The sequence below is a fragment of the Micrasema longulum genome, unplaced genomic scaffold (assembly GCF_059751315.1).
Source record: "Micrasema longulum isolate JH-2025_06_02 unplaced genomic scaffold, ASM5975131v1 h1tg001931l, whole genome shotgun sequence".
In the NCBI taxonomy this organism is placed as follows: Eukaryota; Metazoa; Arthropoda; class Insecta; order Trichoptera; family Brachycentridae; genus Micrasema; species Micrasema longulum.
Genome location: NW_028279105.1, coordinates 80,267 through 100,400, shown reverse-complemented (window position 1 = coordinate 100,400; position 20,134 = coordinate 80,267).

Here is a 20,134-nt window from a genome sequence, read left to right as displayed (position 1 = left end):
CAAACTTAAAATATTGTTTTTGTAAAATTGTTTACGAAATGCAAATAAATAACAACAGTTTTCAATTTTAGGTAGGTAAATTTAATACATTTTAAAAATTTATTTATTTTTATTTATTTATTTATTTACATACATGAGTTTATTGTACGTTATTTGAGACGTAAGTCCATAAGCACATAAAAGGTAAGATAATATTTTAAAAATAAAGTTACTCGCTGTATGCATGATGTTTTTATGATTATTTAAAATCCTTACTTCTTTGTTGTAAAATTTCTTAGAGTTTTATATTATTTTCGTTGAAATAAAGGCATATCAAAATGATTTATTAACTGTATATAAATCTTTTGAAGGGATATTTTGTTGACTTGACGAATTATTTTCAGTGATTGATTTGATTTGATTTATCTCAGTGGCTCTTTTAAAAGTAATAAATTGACTTTAATACAGAGGTTCCACTACAAAGTCACTGATATGCGGCCGCTTATTGAATTATTCAGCTAAATGAAATGACTAACTATTAGAAATTTGACAAATCAAATGAGTATATTAAAAAAACAGCAACAAAATAATTTGTTGCTAAAGATTATAAAAAATACTTTTTTATTTACTTTAGAACCTTATCTTTAACTAATTTGGAGTCCTAAACTAAAGTATGCATGTATAAGTATTTTCTTTCTAGTTTTAATTTTTAGATTACATAATCAAAAATAATAAATAAACCCAAATTATTTGAGTTTAGTGCTTTGAATAAACGCTGAACGCAAATAAGACCAAATAAATAAGAATTTTCAACGATCACAAATCCACAAATTAGAATTAGTGTGAATCGATTTTTATTAAACACTGTATTAGTTTTTGTCTGTTTAGTGGTCACTTTTAGTTAAAAATCCTGCAAAAAAATCGATTAGTGATTTATTAGTTAACCCTATTGTGTACTAGAAAGTATATATGCCTTCCATTTGATAAAAATATATATATATATATATATTTTATACAATAAAATCAATATACCTTGTGTAACTTTGTAGATTCCTGTAGATTTGTAAGAAATGGAATAAAGACATACTACAATTGATTAAAAACAAAATTTTAAATTGTGCCCATCAAAAATTATAAAAAATATGGTCTATTCACTTTGTCTTACTCTACCGGAAGACACAGTACGATGGATAATTAAATTTTAAATAATAATCAGTTGTTGACCATCCAAAAGCTGACACAACCGAAGAGGACTGACGCACGGTCTGACTTTACACAATTTGGAAATTTATAATTAACGTGTGTTTATGGTAGTATTTTTTTGATATATTGTTTTATTAAAAGCTAGAACCATCCAAAAAAAATAAAAAAGCGCCCAGCTTTATCCACCGTCTTCGGACAAACGGAATACAAATATGTCCAAAAAAAATAAAAATTGAAAAGGTACCGATACAGGAAACTTCATTCTGATACTTTCTTAAAAAAAAAAAACAAAATCAGTTCAATTTTGTGGTGGGGTAAACAGAACAACGAAACCTGGATTCAGTTGATTTTATTTGCGCATAATCAGTCCGACGTATAGTTGTCTTTTTCGCACAATATTAGGGAGGCATCTGCGTGGCCGTGCTGTGGCTGATTTTCTCCATACTTTTATTCTCTATTGTGGGCCAACACGAAAGCAAAATATAATTTTCAAGCAATTATCATCATCGTCATCATTCCCTTTCCATACCTATATAGGGTACTGCATTGGTACACCAATCGCAGCGTAACTTGATCGCTTTTGTTACATGAAGGTAAGATGATCAGTCTTACCCTTCAGGTGCGTCCAGGGACTATGATATATTATATTAACAAACACATTTTTAAATAAATATATCGTTTCGATTACGTCGGGAATCGAACTCGAAACGAGCATGGTAGGCAAACACGCTGACCGCTACACCTCGAGGCGAACTGAAAATATTGACAAATTAAAGTTGTAATAAATGTTTCATACCCCAACGTTTCTACGTTAGCTAGTTTTTTACTGTTTTCGAGTAAACGCCAGACAAATTTAACAGATTTCAGAACACAAATGGGAGAGAACGGTATTGTAAATTATTAGGATAAGTTTTGTGTTGTTGATATTATGAATCGGGTTGTGGTCCCGTGGTTAGTCTCTCGGACTCACGGCTCACAGGTTTGTGGTTCGAATCCCACTCTACCCCAACTTGATTCCCATTTTCTAATAGTGAGTTATTTAGAACTCGTTGAATATGGCCATCAAAATAAAATATTTGGGTAAATAATAAGAACGCAAATATTTATTTAAAAAAAAATATATATATATTATGTGGGATGAAAAGTGGAAATGGAAATGGTATTCTATTTTTCTTAGGCAATATGTTAAATAAACGGTAAATCATATTCTAGATATTTACTATGTACATACAAATGTCGATGTAACACCGTACGGTGTGCGAGATATATCGCTTTTGGCACTAAAAACGTTATTCGATGTGTTTTTCGTAAAACTACATAATATAAAAATAATGTGTACAACGGTACTCTATCAAATTTTATGATTTGAATGCCCTCATGATATGTTTAACCACGAACTCATTACAGAATCCAGCATCATTAAAGAATTTCCAACCAAACTGTAAAGGATTATAATTTATCACCTGTAACTGTCCGATATGGAATATAATGCACTTAGAACTTGAAGGATCACCATGAAGGGAACTAGATTTGGTTGAAATATTCGATTAACGACCATTAGGTATCATAACTTATGTGACATATTTCAATAAGATTAATTGACAGGAGATTCTGTTTTAAAAATGTTCCAAGATCGTGTCGTTGATTGATTTCATTTTATTTTCGGTACATTGACATCTTCTATGATTTTTACTGTGAGTTTTGTAATTATTATAAATTATTTTTCATTGGAAAGAAATTCATCCAATGTGAATACTCTTATTTCATTGTAAATTATTTTTCGATAGTTATTTGCTATCAGCAATTGCTTACTTATTTTAATGGTACTTATTTATTAGATTTGACATAAAATTGCATTTAGAATATAAAAATAATTGTAACTTGAATTGTAAAAAAAATCTTTACACATTTTCCACGGTGAGTGAAGAACTTATTTCACAATAAATAAACAATATATGGGGAGGGTGCTCTAGCAATTAAACATGCTCCAGTAATTGGACATTCTAAATCTAATGGTCAAAAATAAATAAATGTAATCCATCAATTTTAATAAAAAACACATACAAACACACGAATTACCAACAAGCTACAGAAAGTGGCTTGGTGGAATTTTTGTTTTAATAAAAAAATGTATAATTATAATATAAAATAAAAAATAAAAAATTAAAAAATTATGGTGGAGATAAATTCTTACGTTTTCCTATTTTTTACCTTAAGATTTAGAGTATTCAATTACTATAGCACCCAACCTACCCAGTAAAAAATGAAATTAACAATGAGGAAATTTGCAGGATGGCTCAAATGAAAAAAGTTTGTATTATATCAAAACATAAAAATCAGAAATTATTTTTTATATCAAAAATCTTTTTTCGGTACGAAAAGTAGTTGTTCGGAAAAATTTGCTAATATTTATAGAGATGTTTGATCGCAAACTTATAACGTTTATATTGTTAATATAAGTATATATTTTTATAAAACATTTATGTGCTTCAAATAAAACAAGAATTATTTTTTATGTATTAAATATTTTGATGTTCCGTATGCTTTAGACAGGGGGGTATCAAAACCGGCAGACATAGAAAAGTCGGCAAGTGGTTAATCCAAGTATTTGCTAACATTAATAGGTTTGTGTGTTTACACAAAATGTAAAATAAACAGATTCCAATTTCTTGTTTTCCAATAAATTTATTTCAATAACATTAAGAAGAACATTGTTAAAAAACAAAAGTGATTTCAAGATGTGGTGATTACATATTTTAAATATTGGAATTTTATAGATGGAACAGCGGAGACAACGTTCTATAAAAAAACACAAGAAAACGAGTGTAAGAATACATATACTACAAAACAATTAATATGTAAATTAATGTAAATTATTATGCAAAAACTTATCCAAATTTTTTATTGAATCTCATAAATATAAATTTACAATAGATTACCTACATACATGTTATTTAGATCTCAGTCATGTGAGTAACCGTATACATATATTTTTTTAGTAGGTCACATTTCAAAATTTACATTATGTTTATGAGTAATTAGTATTTTTAATTATTATGCCCTAGTAAAATAATATAAACTCTTAAAAGACTGGGGTATACAATTCTTTTGCGTACGGTGATGTTACATCGTGTTACCACAAGCCAAAGAAGGAATATTCTAAAGGTTATACATTGAAAAAAACATGGAGACATACTGTTTAATAATTCCATTTTCATGATTTATAAAATAAATAAAATATTATAAATACGCAGGTCACATTGCATGCGTGCATCCCCCATTACTGTCAATAACTGACTGAATCTGTTTCATACACACACCAGCTACAAAACAGCGTCTCTGTCTTCCTTGTCATGAGTTCTATCTTCGCGCTCTCTCTTATACAGTTTTATTGCAGTATTGGCGGACATTTATCCTTCGCGGAACAATGATAAATATTTTATGTATTACAATCTATAATAGTTATACAAATTTTGTTTTTTAAATTTGGTGTGAAAATGTCTATTTGAAGATTACAAAAAATACAACTTCATCATCAAAAAAAAAGAGCCAGATGTATCAAGTCGTGTATTGTATGTAGACTAGTGTGACATCACAGCCAAACAAGAGATAAAAATAAACCAGGTTTTCATCAACAATATTAACATATCAATATCAATAAAAATCATGAATAATATTTCTATGTCATTTATTAAATATATTTATTTATGTATTTGTCCACATTTTTTTAAATTTATTAATTGATAAAAATAATGTGCCTTCACTGGAGTGTCCCGTGCCAAGCGAAACAATTTACGTAATTTTTAAACATGTCCTAAATAAATTTTTAACAAAATGTTACTTTTAACATTTATCCTTTAAAAACTTACAAATAAAAACACATTTTTACATATTTGACCTGATTCACTCATTAATACACGCGCAACCTAACTCCATTATTCTCTTCTTGATAGCAATTTTATAGTAAGTAGTTACTAATTGTCCTTATGGACAATGGAATTAGGTTGTATACTTTGATCGACAAGAAGACCAGTACTTAGACATATAACCACTCCTTTAATTTTAAAGATGGAATCGAAATATTGTATATAAATAATAAAACTTATCAACTAAAAAATTGGGAAATTCTAGAAATAAAAAAAGCCGAAAACAAAATTTAAATAAATTAAACTTAAATCAAAGCTCTATTTTCAATATTTTCCCAATAAAGTCTAACCCTACCTTAATCACAATTACCCCTTCCCTTATCACTACCCCACCATAAACAATTACCTCGTCCTCAACACTTTTCGACACCCACTAATCTGCTCACTCTTTCTTTTACATAGTATGTACGTTTAGCTATTATATAACCCTAAAGAGGGCAAGGTGTAGTCGCCGAAACTAGTTGGTTGTGTCAAACACATTTTTAAGAAGGGAATATATAAGTCTTGGCATTTTACAGGGCTTATGACCTGGCTTGTGACCTGCCATATTCACTTCTCAAAAAATGCTATCCCTCTCGGTTGCAACAGATTTAGATCTGAATAACTCCCTAGGGAGGAAATCAAGCCTGTCTGCAAACATTGGGACATACTCAAAATGTTTTTCAATGCTATTTTATTAATATCTTGTAGACTCGATTATGCCGATGTCATGGAGTTCTGGTTTGGCCTTACGCTTGGTGTTGCAAGCGGTTAAAATGCAGCGTGTGAATGCGTGCCCATAATCTCAAAAACATAATAATGATCCACAAAGTAAGTGCTAAAAATATCCTTAATATGATAACTTTCTGTCGACAATTGCAGATCCGAATGTGGGGATGATTCTACATTATTATTTTACCTGATACGCATATAAATACATCATTAACTGGTTCCTCTTGGGTATGCTTGGGACCAATAGTTTGCAACTTAGAACTGATGGGTCTACACTGACCCATTTTTTCAGACTGTTAAGGGGTTTCATCGATAACTCGGCCATTTTAGAGAGTATCAATTTTTATGTTCCTGATGGCTATCTCCGACAGCGTCAGCACAGAATTTTTTACCTCCCGGTTTCCAGAACCAACCTGCCTCTGGTCATGCCGATTGGAAGAGCAGTCAAACAGCTGAATATTATCACTTTGGAGATCGACATCTTTCACATTAGTGAAACTATGTTTAAGAGGCAAAAACTCTTGCTATTAGAAAGTATTATACCTCAATAATGTCGAACCATTGTTCAAGGGTTCTTGGTTTGAAATAAAGTTCCAATTTAACGTTTTAAATCCTTTGTTATTTGTTATGTTACTTTGTGAATAAATAATTTGAATTTGAATTCGATTAATACTATCTTAGTCTGGACGCATTGAAAACATTTTCCTAATTATAAGGCATAAGAGTAAATATCTAGGTTATTATGAAATATTGTTTTTCGTGTCTACAGGTTTATTAGACTATTTTTCGCTTGTGTTTTATCTGATATGTTTATCGTCTATCATTAGTAAATCGAGGAAGGTGGGCAATTTCGGCATTGAATTATGTTTACTTTTGTTTATTTTGCATAATTAGTAGACAACACCTGCATAATATCTCCATCTCAAAGAAAATAATAATCGTTTAATGAAAGTATTGGAATTTGCAGGAATCTTCGGGTCTTCGAAGATTTTAATCTTAGCAGGTAAACTTTTATTTCCGCTTCTGATTAAAATATAAACTCGTGCAAATTTATAATTAAAGTTTTTATTTTAGAAACAACTGCCGAGCCAATTTGACCACAAGTAAAAACAAATAAAGAAAATGTTTGTTGATTAAACTAAATGGTATAAGAAGTGGATATTAAGTAAATTTAAAAAGTGTTTATGAGCGTTGCCTAAGATTAAGTAATTTAGCCAGATGTATGTCACCCACGTCAATAACGGTTTTAATTATTTTACTTCACAAAAGTCAACAGACGGAAGAGTTGAGGAAATTGTGATTTTCACAAAAATGGCACTATATAAATTATCCAAACATTATTATTATTATTATTAAACATAGGAAGAATGGTGCATGTTACACAGTGTGTAAAGCAGCTACTTTAACCAGCCAATAACAGGTAATAAGTCCTGTAAATATCTAGACTTCCATATTCTATTCTCAAAAATGTTTTTCCTCTGTGTTACAACAAATGTAGACAATGTAAAACATATTTTATTTTCGCAAAACAGTAGAGAAATTATGAAAAGGTTTATACTGTTTTAATGTCGATAAAAAACAAAAACTAGCAGAAAATATATTTTTTATATTTTTAACAGAAAAGTGGCGGCTTGTTCAGCATTTGTAACCAATAAAATGAGTAGATTCACCCTGCAGTATGTTAGAGAAGGGTATTGTCAGAGCATTATTAATTTCCTTGTATTTATTTTTTAATTATGTTTTGCTGTAATAGCACATTATTCGCCCCAACTCAATACACGACTCTTCCTTTATGCACATGCACAAAAATGTAAATAAATACATTATTAATAAATAAATAAATGAATGCAAAAAACATTAGAGATACGCTGCCTTTGGTGATGCAATACAATATAAAGTAACTTTGGGTGCAGATAAGGGGATGATAAAAGTACATTTCGGGGAAAAATACGATAATTCGAACAATGTGATTCCTTTTAAAAATGTTATTTTTTTACCTCTTTAATTTAGTACCTCAATACACCAACAAACAAACCATCACGCTGTTTCCCCGTAGGGGTAGGCAGAGAGGATAGAACGTCATAACACTCTATCTTGGCATACAAACCTCGCTTCCTCTACATTCATACATCTTCTCATGCACGAACGCCGATTATTCCTACTTTTGACATGTCCATCTTCAAGTATTTGATGGACTTGATCGTGCCATGTCTTTCTCGGTCTTCCTCGTTTTCTGCATCCATCAACGTTTGCATCGAAGATCCTTTTAGCCGTTCTTTCGCTGTCCATTCGCTCTACATGTCCAAACCAACGCAGCACCCCTTTCTTGATTCTGTCAATAATGAATGTCTCAGCCTTACACACTTTACGGATCTCGACATTTGTGCACCTATCATACATCGTTTTACCACACATTTGCCAGAGGGATCGCATTTCGACAGCATTTAACCTACTTTCATCATCATTTTTACAATTCCATACTTCGCTCCCATACGTTAGAGTTGGCAAAAGAACTCCGTTGTGAGCTGCTAGTTTAGCCTCCTGCAATAAACATTTGTTTGCCAAAGTAGATTTTAGTGCACCGTTTACCCTGTTCCCACCCTCCTTTCAATATCTTTTTCGGCCTTTCCGTCCCTAGTAAACATACTTCCCAGGTACACAATTTTTTTTACCTCATTCAGAATATCTCCATTCACGCTGATCTCACATTTAGTTCTATTTTCATACCTTTCAAAAACCATCACTTTCGATTTATCAACATTCATAAGCTAATCGCTTTTCTTGCATACATTGTAGACTTTTGTTACCAAGAATTGAAGGTCTTCTTTGCTGCTAGCAAGAAACACGGCATCATCTACTAATAAATAAAAGCTGGTAAATAAATTTTTAAAAAAGGGTAGGTACTTTTGACTTGATTTTTAATTTTTATATGTACCTTGTATGTGTACCTCGTTCTATGGTAATGTTGTTTTAATGAGATTTTTATTATTTATAACACACATTAAAACAAGAAACCCATATTACTATTCAAAATTCGGGTGAAAGCGATGATCACACCTGATTGCATTTTTAACGTGTCACGTTTGCATCTTCGAATTAATATAAATACTATGTTAATATTGACATGTCACCTCAAGGTGGTGAATTTATTATTCAAAAGAGGCTCTACACTGGGGAATAATTTATAACAAATTAAACAGCTCACTTTATATTATTACGCGTTATAATGGAAATTCACGTTTTAGGGATTTGATTTATCTGAAAGTCGCCGATACACCGATAACAATTGTTTAGACTAGGACCAGTAATAAAATAGGAAGTTAATTTAGGTTTTGCTCAATTGTTTATAAAATAAATATAACTGAACAAAAAAAACAACAAAAAAAATTTATTTATTATATATAACTGGCTTTTCATGTAAATACTTAAAAATTTCAAACTAATACATATATTATTAGATAGAAAATTCGATTTTAATTTATAGATCATTGAAGACAACTCTGTTGACTTCTCAAACATTTGTTCACGTTTAATTTTACCAATGCAGTTCACCATCATTTAGCATCAAGTTTGGTGATGATAAATAATCCCTTGGGGAAAAACAAATATTTCAAATATTTACCTGACAAAATAAATGCCTTGACTTTCATAACTATTCCCTTTAAAAAGTTTTATTTGTGTTTCTTGCGAATTTTTACATTTCGGCTGAAATATTTATATCATAAGTAATTAGTCCAAACAAGTATTTAAGTATTTAAATAATTAAAAAATAATAATAAAGACTTTATCGCATACGTTTTTTAAAACATATTAATTAATATAGGTATTATAAATAAATACTTCAGAAAGTAGAATAAATGACCAGTTATTTGGCCAAAAGCTTAACCTTACCGATGAAGTGTATTGCGTGATAACGAAAAATTTACAATATCATATTTAAGACGTGATAAATTATTTCAATTTATTCATTTCAGCATACAAATTACACATGTTTATTTAACCGAAGATTTATTTTTAAAAACTTCAAATTAGGTAATTATGGAGATTCCAGGAGGCAGGAATTAAAATGTTCTTCTCAGAATTAAATTAACAACTCTTAATTAACATTTGAATTAATAAACATATCAGAAAAAGCATTCGATTATATTCTTAAATGAATTCAAACTAACTGATGGAATTGATACACATAATGATAATAATAATGGCACGTGTTTTGATTAACAATTAAGAGAGAGTTAAAATTACAAATTCAATTTTGATATTAATCAAATACGTATGTTAATTGATTCGCGAGAAATATTTTTTTTTAGCTTAAGAAATAAATCATCCGTAAAAAATGGTCTCTATTTAACGTTCATACAATTGATTTCATAATATTTTCTAGATTAAGTATACCCATACACGTTACGCCAAGGTGGGATTTTTTGTTCCAATAAATATACATGATATATATTATAAAAAATGTGCCAAAATGTAAAAATGTTAATAAATAAAGCCAAAAACATGAAAACACACAAGTCACTAGAACATGTAAGGCTTTGGGGTAGTTTAATTTTATTAAAATGTGTTTTTATTGATTTTTTCCTTTATTTTCGAGAAACTTCGCCGAGCGATCAAATGCTCAATGTTTTACTGCGTATAAGAAAAGCTTTTTTTATTAATTTCCTGTAACATTGAACTTCATCAGTGGCATTTTTTTTTTTAAGGTTTAACTAAAAGCTTACTCAAATCTCAGGACTGGTACCGAAGTCTAAGGAATAAACGTTTTGCCTAAATGTAACCAAATAATTTTCTGCATCCTCGCGGATTAGGAATATCATTTTGTATGTGAAATAGAACCAAAACCCAAGAAGAGTGTTTTCTACTCGATGGCTGCTCTCAGATAAAAATCCTGAATTAAGAAATAGAGAAAAGATATTCCGCCTCGTTGTGTAGTGGTTGGCACATTTGTCTAACATTTTTGAAGACATCGGTTTGATTCTTGGCAATATAGACGTAAAAAAAGGACGTTTAAAAAGTTGCTTAAACTTAAATATTTTACTGTTCTGGGCTGGCACCTGAACGTGCGCCTGATCACCTTGCCTTCATGTAGCAGATGATCGGAAAAGACTGCATTTGGATTAAAAATACAGTGCTCAATGCACCACTGAGTGCAAAAAGAAGGAACGATGATGATGAAATTAACTATTAAAAAATGTTTAAATTAAAATAGGGCAAACATCATAATATATGAATGTTACAATTATAACTTAATTAATTTTTACTATTTTTAATTGAAAAATAAATATTTGCGTTCTTATGATTTACCAAAAAAAAATTTTGGGGGGCATTTTCAACAAGTTGTAAATAACTCACTGTTAGAAAATGGGAATCGAGTTGGGGTAGAGTGGGATTTGAACCACGGACCTTTGATCCGCGAGTCCGAGACACTAGCCACGGGGACACAACCCGATTTTTAACTTAAATCTGATTATCATTAAATTGTATATCATTAATATTTCTAAACTATACACACGAAAAAACAATTACAAAAAAAATTCGGAGAGAACCAGAAAATTTGTTGATAAGGATTCATTAAAAATCATTTACATCACAATCACTGAATCGCCCACCAACCACCGCAGCAACACATTATCCTATAAAACTATCCCCTAAGTCTGTAATTGCATAGCTTGGAACGGAGTATGTACCCTCGTTAGCTGCGCAAAGTGTCCAAAAAATGTATGTAATATGAACAATGCAGCAGCAAGGCTTATTACGGGAGTAAAAATTTTTTTCTCACATCGCACAACATCTTCGAGATTTGCACTGGTTAAAAAGCCCAGAGATAATAAAATACAAGCTTTGCTTGACAGTATTCAAATCCCTTCATGAAATAGCTCCAAAATACCTATCGGACCTTAGTATTAAGGAAAACAGGTGTCAAAGAAAATGTTCTCTTAGATCAGCATTTGATTCAGAAAGATGAAAACTTGTCGAAATCCGACGCTCCCCAAACACTAGATTTGGAGATCGCGATTTTGCCGTTGCCGGCCCCTCTGCCTGGAACCAATTGCCTTCAAACTTACGAATCATCGACAGTCCTAGTCAGTTCAGATCCAAACTAAAATCCCACTTCTTTAAATTATCATACCCTCAATTTTAAATCAGAAAATATAATATGTCACTTTAGTTTAGTTAGAATGTAAGTTTAAGTATAGGTACAATTGTAAAGCGCCTTGGTTTGATTTTTCACAAAAATGGTGCTACATCAATCAGCCAAATATTATTATGATTATTATGTTTAAATACATAAATAAATACATGCTTAGAATTCCGTATTTCAATTTCAGAAACGTTCTCCCTCTCCGTTTCAATATAAGTATATCAATCTCGGTTGAAATACAGTCTAGACTTCCAATGCAGATATTTAACTCGAAAAGGAAGTTTGGGTGCGCGATAATTTAAACCGATTTATCTCTTTAGATTTAGTAATTGGCCTTTCAACCTGGCAATCAATTGAAGATTTATTTGTCATATGATATACTGAGGCATTTGTTGGTAAAATATTTATTATCTTATTAATATTAAAAGCATTTATTTTGCTGACGAAATTTTCAATAAATGTAAGTTAAATTTAAATACAACCACTTTCCGATTTTCAATGTCTACTGGTTTCGTCTCGTGGCCGTTTCGTCGTCAGGACACAAATGACTCTAATATGCAAATCCTACTTCACACCTTTACCATAGTAGATGCACAAAAAAAAATTAAGACACATGTTACTAGAAGCTAACATCAACAAAAACGAAACGTTACTGAATACATATCCTTAGAACAGTAACCTCCCTTCAATTTAATGTTTAAAAAAATATATATATATTTTCCTTTCCTTTCTTGGTTCCTGTTTCTCTCTCCTTTTAAACTAATTGCCTGATTTCATATTTTGTATGCTTTCATATGTATAAAACATAATGTACTTTCATTTAAGTATATATGTATAAGACTTATTTCCGTATTAAAAAACAGCTGACATTTAATTAAACAAGTTTTTTCGTGTGTGTATCTTTTGATTTATATTTTGTTTTTTAGTACACATTTTTGACCGACTCTTTTTTTGACCTGTCTGTTTTTTGGTTCAGTTGAAAATATAGATAAGTCCGCCAAAGTACTTATTTTTTGTGTTTGAAGATTTAAATAAATAAAATGTTATTAAAAACAGCTAAAATGCTTTATATGAACATTTTTATATCAACTGTTTAGATCAATTAAATTTGGATGCATACAAGCATTTGTAAGTACCTATCTTCTTCTTCACGTGTCATGTCGGATCGATTCAACGTTGACGATCACTTGGGAGAAAGCTTCCCTATCCTGAGCAGTACGAAACAGCTCCTCCACAATTCTAATCCTGGTCCATGCTCGGATGTTTCAAAGCCAGGAAAGCTGTTTTCTCCCGACCCCTCTACGTTCCTCGATCTTCCCCTTCATGACGAGCTGAAGTTTGGCATATTTATCACCTCTCAACACATGGCCAAAATATGAAATCTTACGGAGCTTAACAGTGGTGAGTAGTTATCTAGTAGTATTGGCTCTACCTACTTTACAAGTACCTATAATAATATTATATCACGAGCTCAAAATAAACTTAATACTAAGTTTATTAACTGTTAAATTCTTTATTTCGTATACACTACTATATTACACGATACTTTTCTGCATTCATTTCAAGCCAATGCGTGGGAACATTCTAGAATGAGCTTCAATCGAAATTTAAATGAAAACGGAAGCTTTTGGTGGGATTGAGCGTTCGCTGTTTGAAGGGTTAATACTCGCTATTTTCCGGGCTTTAAATAGCCATTTCCGGTACCAGGAAGAACTTAACGGATATTATAAATACGATAATTAAAATTCCTCTAAAGGTCGTTTTGTGAAATATTTTTGGCAAGAAATAGGAAGGAAATGGAATATAGTGATAATTATTTAGGGTTCCTGTAGATTTTACAAAAATACTCGTATACCTATATTTTGGTTTAATTTGGAAATATGTTCCAGGATTGGACATATATAGTTTCTACAAAAATGAATATTTATGTGTAGGACTTTTGACCAGTCACTGGCTTGTTTTATTGTTATTTCAAATAATTGATTTTTCTGTTTGTAATTTTTTATGCTATGCCTGTGCACATTACGTTAATTTATCAAACATTAAACATATTTTTAAATGTTATTTCTTCTTCTTCATACCATTTCCGCACCTAATGGTGTATAGGGCACTGCATCGCAACACCAAACGCAGCTTACCTTGATATTTTTTGTTACATTAAGGAAAGATGATCTCAGTCTTACGCTTCAGGTGCCAGTACAGGGATTATGAAATATTTTACCGTTAAAACACCGTTTTTCAAATAAATCATCATCACGCCCTTTCCGCACCTAATGGTACATAGGGCACTGAATTAGTACACCAATTGCAGCGTATCTCGATCTTTTTATTTGTTACATGAAGATAAGATGATCAGTCTTACGCTTCAGGTTCCAGTCCAGGGACTATTAAATATTCTGGTGTGAAAACACCCTTTTTAATAATTATTTAATATCAACCATGTCGGGAATCGAGTCCGAGACCTCTTGTTTGGTAGGTAAACGCTCTGCACCACGAGGCCGCATGTAACATTTTTATTTACGTATCTAAAAATGACCTTCGGGTACACAAATAGGTAATTTTTTAAAACGTTTTGTGTACTTTTATTCCACAATGTTTTTTTTTTGTCCGTGTCCGGGTAGATGAGGAATACAATTTTGTATGTATAAAAGAACCATAACCCTCGACGAGTGCTTTCCATTCAATGGCTACTCTCAGGCAACTGAAAACGAACAATGATTCATATAATGTTAAAAATAAGCATTAATTAGTAAAACCCAATGCCATCAAGATTATTCTACTTGGCTATTTGAAAGCAAAACAAAAAACTTTATTTGAAATACACGAAGAATCTTTCCCCGAAATACATATACATGTATACGCTTTTAATTCTACGTCAATTTGATTCAATAAAAAATGTATTATATATATAATGAAATCATTTTAACACTCTTCAAAGGAAGAGTTATTCCTAATAAAATAATAATAAAATGTTGGAATTTTAAAGTGTCTTCTCAATATTTATTAGTAAGTGTATTCTAACACATTTCAAGTTATTCCAAATAGTTTAATGATGTAGTATTTTTTCATTGAAAGTAACGAAGATACTTTTTGATTTTACACCAAACTTTACTTTAAATAAATAAAGAAAAATATATATAAAAGCGTATATTTAAAGCAATCTTACGCAATACAGTTGGTAAAACTCATTGAATATTTTTAACTTCAAAGAAAAGCAATAAATTTGTGTTTAGTGAGTATATATGTACATTATATATGTATGTAGTTATTTCAAATTATTGAACTTAAAGCTACAGAGGCGTTTTATCAGTTCCCATATTATTAATTTCTTTTTTATGCGTTTCCAATTTTATGTGTTTTTTATTTTATCGATTTTTCCGTAAGTTATGTGAAGTTGAAAATATCTCTGCAAGACAGTAAAAAAGAATTGGTTAAATACAAAAATATATACATTTGTCGTGTAGTAAAGAAAACATTTCTACGCTATCGCACCTTTTTTATAGATGCCATTTCGTTGCATTCAGACTATTTTTTACTGACGTTTTGAGTAGATAATAAATTAAATCTCTTTTAAAATATTTTTATCGAGATGATTATCAAATTCAAAGCATTCACGAAGTTTTATAACAGGTCAAAAGTTCACAAGTAATCTGTCGATAAATTTACCTTTGCATGTGATATAATTGTTTATCACGACATAAAAATGAATTTCCGGTTTCAAGGAAAAAAGCATATTATTTACTGTCTAACAACTATGTAGAACATCCTGATTCATTTGCTCAGATTTTAAAGATAAACGATAAACTTATCAAACTTTCATTTAACAAAAATTACAATTTTAAACGTCTTAACCGATTTTTTTAAAGCCATAACGGAATTATCCGCAAAGCTTCTATTCTAGTTATAAGAAGTACGCCACAACACCCAGAAGAACTGAGGAAAAGCTTTTCTTGTGTTTTTTTCTGGCAGCTGGCAGAATCGAACCCGCGACGCCAGTTTCACAGTTGGCCTTCCAACCAACTAGGTCAAGGCGCCCGCCCGTTTTATACAGTGCCTATATTCGGGTTGTGGTTCCGTGGCTAGTGTCTCGGACACTCAGCTCAAAGGTCCGTGGTTCGAATACCACTCTACCCCAACTTGATTCCTATTTTCTTCTGGTGAATAATTTATAACTTATTGAAAATGGCCCTCATAATGAAATATTTAGGAAAATCATAAGAACGCAAATATTTATTTTTTAATAAAAAAATTAAATATAGTATATATTATTAAGATTTATCGAGTCTGGCGGCTGACAACCCTTAACTAATTATTACAGTCCTTCCTGGAACTTCCTTAATTTTGAATCGGTCATTTGAGAAACATCACAAGTCAGATATTTGGCGAATAAGACTTTGACTTAAACCGCACAACTTTCCGTTAAGAAATCAATGTTTGATTTAAAAATGCAGGTAAATAATAAAAAAATACGACGGAGGCTACTGTTTTATTTAAGTAATATATAAACATTTCATTCAAAATATTATTTAAAACAGTTTTTTCTGAAACATTAAGCCTGATTGACTAATGGGGTTTCTCAAATGATCGATTAAATTATGTAGTTTGATTATTTTCTTCAGGCTCAAAAAGACAATTAACAATTTTTAATTCTCAGAACCACATGACTATGATTGTAAATTCTACCATAGTTAAAAAGAAACAATTCACTCTTAAAGAGGTCAAGGTTATAGAGGTGAATATGAGAAAACCTTATAGCTTTTATCAATATTAAGTATTTGATTTCTTTTTAAAATGCAAAAAGCAAATATTTAAAAAATAAATTAATTAAATCACCTTACCAACTTATTGGTTATTTTGAATACAAAATACAAGACAGCAGAAAGTATCACAGGTAACACACGAGTAACAAAAAATCGAAAAGTGTAATTATTTTCTTGTATAAAATTGTATGTTTGAACTGTACATTTAATTTCTTTTGCTGTCAATGCAAATCCCTATTTGGCCATTATCTTATTTTTTTATGAAAGGTCTGCTTCTTGTTTGCCGTTCAATATAGTTTTTCTTCCTTGTTAAGACAGATATTTACCAGAAAATCGCCTACCTAAGAGTGTTTTATCAATTTTAAATCGTTCAGCTACTTTACGAAGTGACATTTCTCTAGTTCTGACGAGTCGCATGGCTGTACAAAGGTCATTTTCAGAATATTGTTTAAGTTTTTTAATGCACTTTTGTGGCATTTAGGAGTTGAGATTGGTCCTTGTAGTCTCGTTTTTACCCACACACTGTCTTGTAATTACTCCGCACGGCGTCTCAATTTTACCCCACACAAAAAAAAACACGCTCTTTCAAGTCTAAGCTTAAAGCAACACCGATTTATGTTTGTGTGGGGAGACAGAAAGTCTGTTAGCGTGGATCGACACTGCAAGCAGCGACAGGCGGCGTTAGGCGTTCGCAATATAACAAAAGTTTGTTCGCTAAGTTTAAAAGATTTTGTGAGGATAGTTGGGTATACTTTTACATTTAAAAAAAATGTATTTATGGTAATAAAATGAACATTTCCACAATGGTAGTACTTACTATATAATATGTAAATATAACTAGTATTGTTTTGAAGTAATTTTGTATTAGCAATAATGCTGTCTTTTATTTACCCGACTTTTTTCACTGTCTCATTTTTACCCTACCTGACCCTAGCTAATGCTTTTTTTTATTTTGTTTCATTATTTTGTTGTGCTTTGATTTTTTATTCAATGATCATGTAAAATTGATTTTTAATGCTGCTTTTTAATTCTGTAAGCCAAATTACACGCAATACCAAAACACTTAAATTGACTAATGTTTTGTTTTGAAAGGTGGGTAATTTTATTGTTAATGGTTAAAATATCATCTTGTAAAACCAGCTTCCGCCCCGAGTCAGGATTTTGCGAAAAATGTACACTGTTCAGGAACTTTGACGCCCTTAAAACACAGTACTTAAATTAAATTGGACCTCCAACTGCTCATTACGTCTTTGCGTAGAACTTGACCGTTTTTTATTATATCATCATCATCATCATCATCATCATCATCAGCCGTCTTTTGTCCAATGTTGAACATAGGCCTCCCCCTTTAGTCTCCATATTTTCCTATCCTGAGCCAACCGCATCCAACCACTTCCTGCAACTCGTCTAATGTCATCAGACCACCTTGTCTGAGGCCTGCCGACACTTCTTCTACCCGTTCTGGGTCGCCATTCCAGGACTTTTTTGGACCATCTAGAGTCTGTGATTCTGGCTATAATACCAGCCCAGCTCCATTTCTGGTTGGCAGCCCTATGGACCACATCGGTGATCTTTGTTCTCGCTCTAATCCATGTATTGGTTTTTCTGTCTCTCAACGAAATACCGAGCATTCTCCTTTTCATGGCTCTCTGTGTCACTAATAATTATATCATATGTGCAGATTATTCAATTTTAGTTTAAATTACAGAAAAAAATAGATAAAAATATATTTAACTGAACCTTATTACATACGAATAATATTAAGCCTAGCACATTCGTGTTATGGAGATAATGCTTTTACCAAGCTAATGCCAAGGTATAGTGAATAAACGTAAATTTTATAATTGAATGTATTGTTTATTAAACCTTATTAACTTATTATAATTGAAATTTTTTGGGTTTACTATTTCGTACTCCTTTGCTATGGTCCATATTTTCTAAGAGTTAGTTTTGTCTTACCGCGTATTGTTACGTACTTAAAAACTACGATAGAATAACGATATCATAATTAATAAAGGCTTTTTCTAAGTTGCAGCCAGTTTTCAGCATAGAACTATAGGTACCATCGCTTTTTTTTAGGTTAATTGATGAAAAAAGTTTTTGTTTTTAAATCTGGACTATTTTGGGTGTCAAACTATCTATTTTCAACGTGTATTATAAACTGATTTGCAAACGTAGATATTTTAAAGAAAAACTGAAATTCAACATTCTATTTGTGATCGTAAGATCTCATATTATCAGAATGAATGAATGAATTCAACTCGAAAAGTCTTAAAAGATTTTTAAGACATGACACGTTAACACCTCCAAAGGAGAGTCATATTTTCATGCCATTTGTTGAGATTTTTCTGACATCTGTGGTGCATTTAGAAGATAAATAGTCAGAACGAAAGAAATTTGCCTTAAAAACGCAACCGCTGAAGTATTTTTGAAGGACTTGTGGTGGGTATTTGCGGTTTTCTTCTGGGAATATGATTTTTGAGAAAGTTTTTCGCCAAAACATCGTAAATTTACTGGTTTACAAGCATGTTGACATTCTTACATTTATTAAATACGCTTGTACCTAAATTATCTCCGAAAAAACAAGCAAATAAAATTATAAGTAAAATTTACATTATTTCATATCAAAAACCTACTCTTTTTAAAAACATATGTTCACTTTATATTTTACCGGTCCGTAATATGTCATTAAGCAAAAAACAATAAGAAGTGGTTTGAGAGTCAATTTTAATTGATCATAACTTTTTTCCATATTTAAGTCGTTATTTAGAAAAAAGTACATATACTCGTATTTACTAGTAGGTAATTCAAATAATTTCAATTCAGGCTCATTTAGTATATAGCCTCAAAGATGCATAAATTATATTCCCGTGACTGAGTTATGTCTTGTCAATCGTAAATATCAATAAGAATGTATTTAGCAAGAGTATCAAAATGGCGTGCACAATGCCTGCAGTCTGTTAACAAAATGGTTGCGTGCATGCCCGAAGCCTTAATCGCTCCGCCATGCCATTCCACTACGAGTTGTTAGTAAATGTTTTCATGTAATGATTTAATCCCCTGTACCAATAAATATATCGTCCATGTTATAATCATCGTACTAAATACATCTATCATATAAATCACAATCTGTTATCGATCAAACCTATTAATGTCTCAATTTGATTTGTAAGATCAACTTCCAAGCTTGCAATAAAATCTATTATGAAAACATATCCTTGATTGACAAATATGTTATCTTAAATTCATCGCCATTATTCCCATACGCAGCTTTTTAAATGGGAGTTTCAGTGTCATTGAATAAGCTTAGAATATACAAGTTTTATATTTCAAAAGTGCATATTTTTCCTGGCTATCTTTATCCAAGTGGTGTTAGGAAAGGGAGAGAATTTCGGATATGGACCTTTATT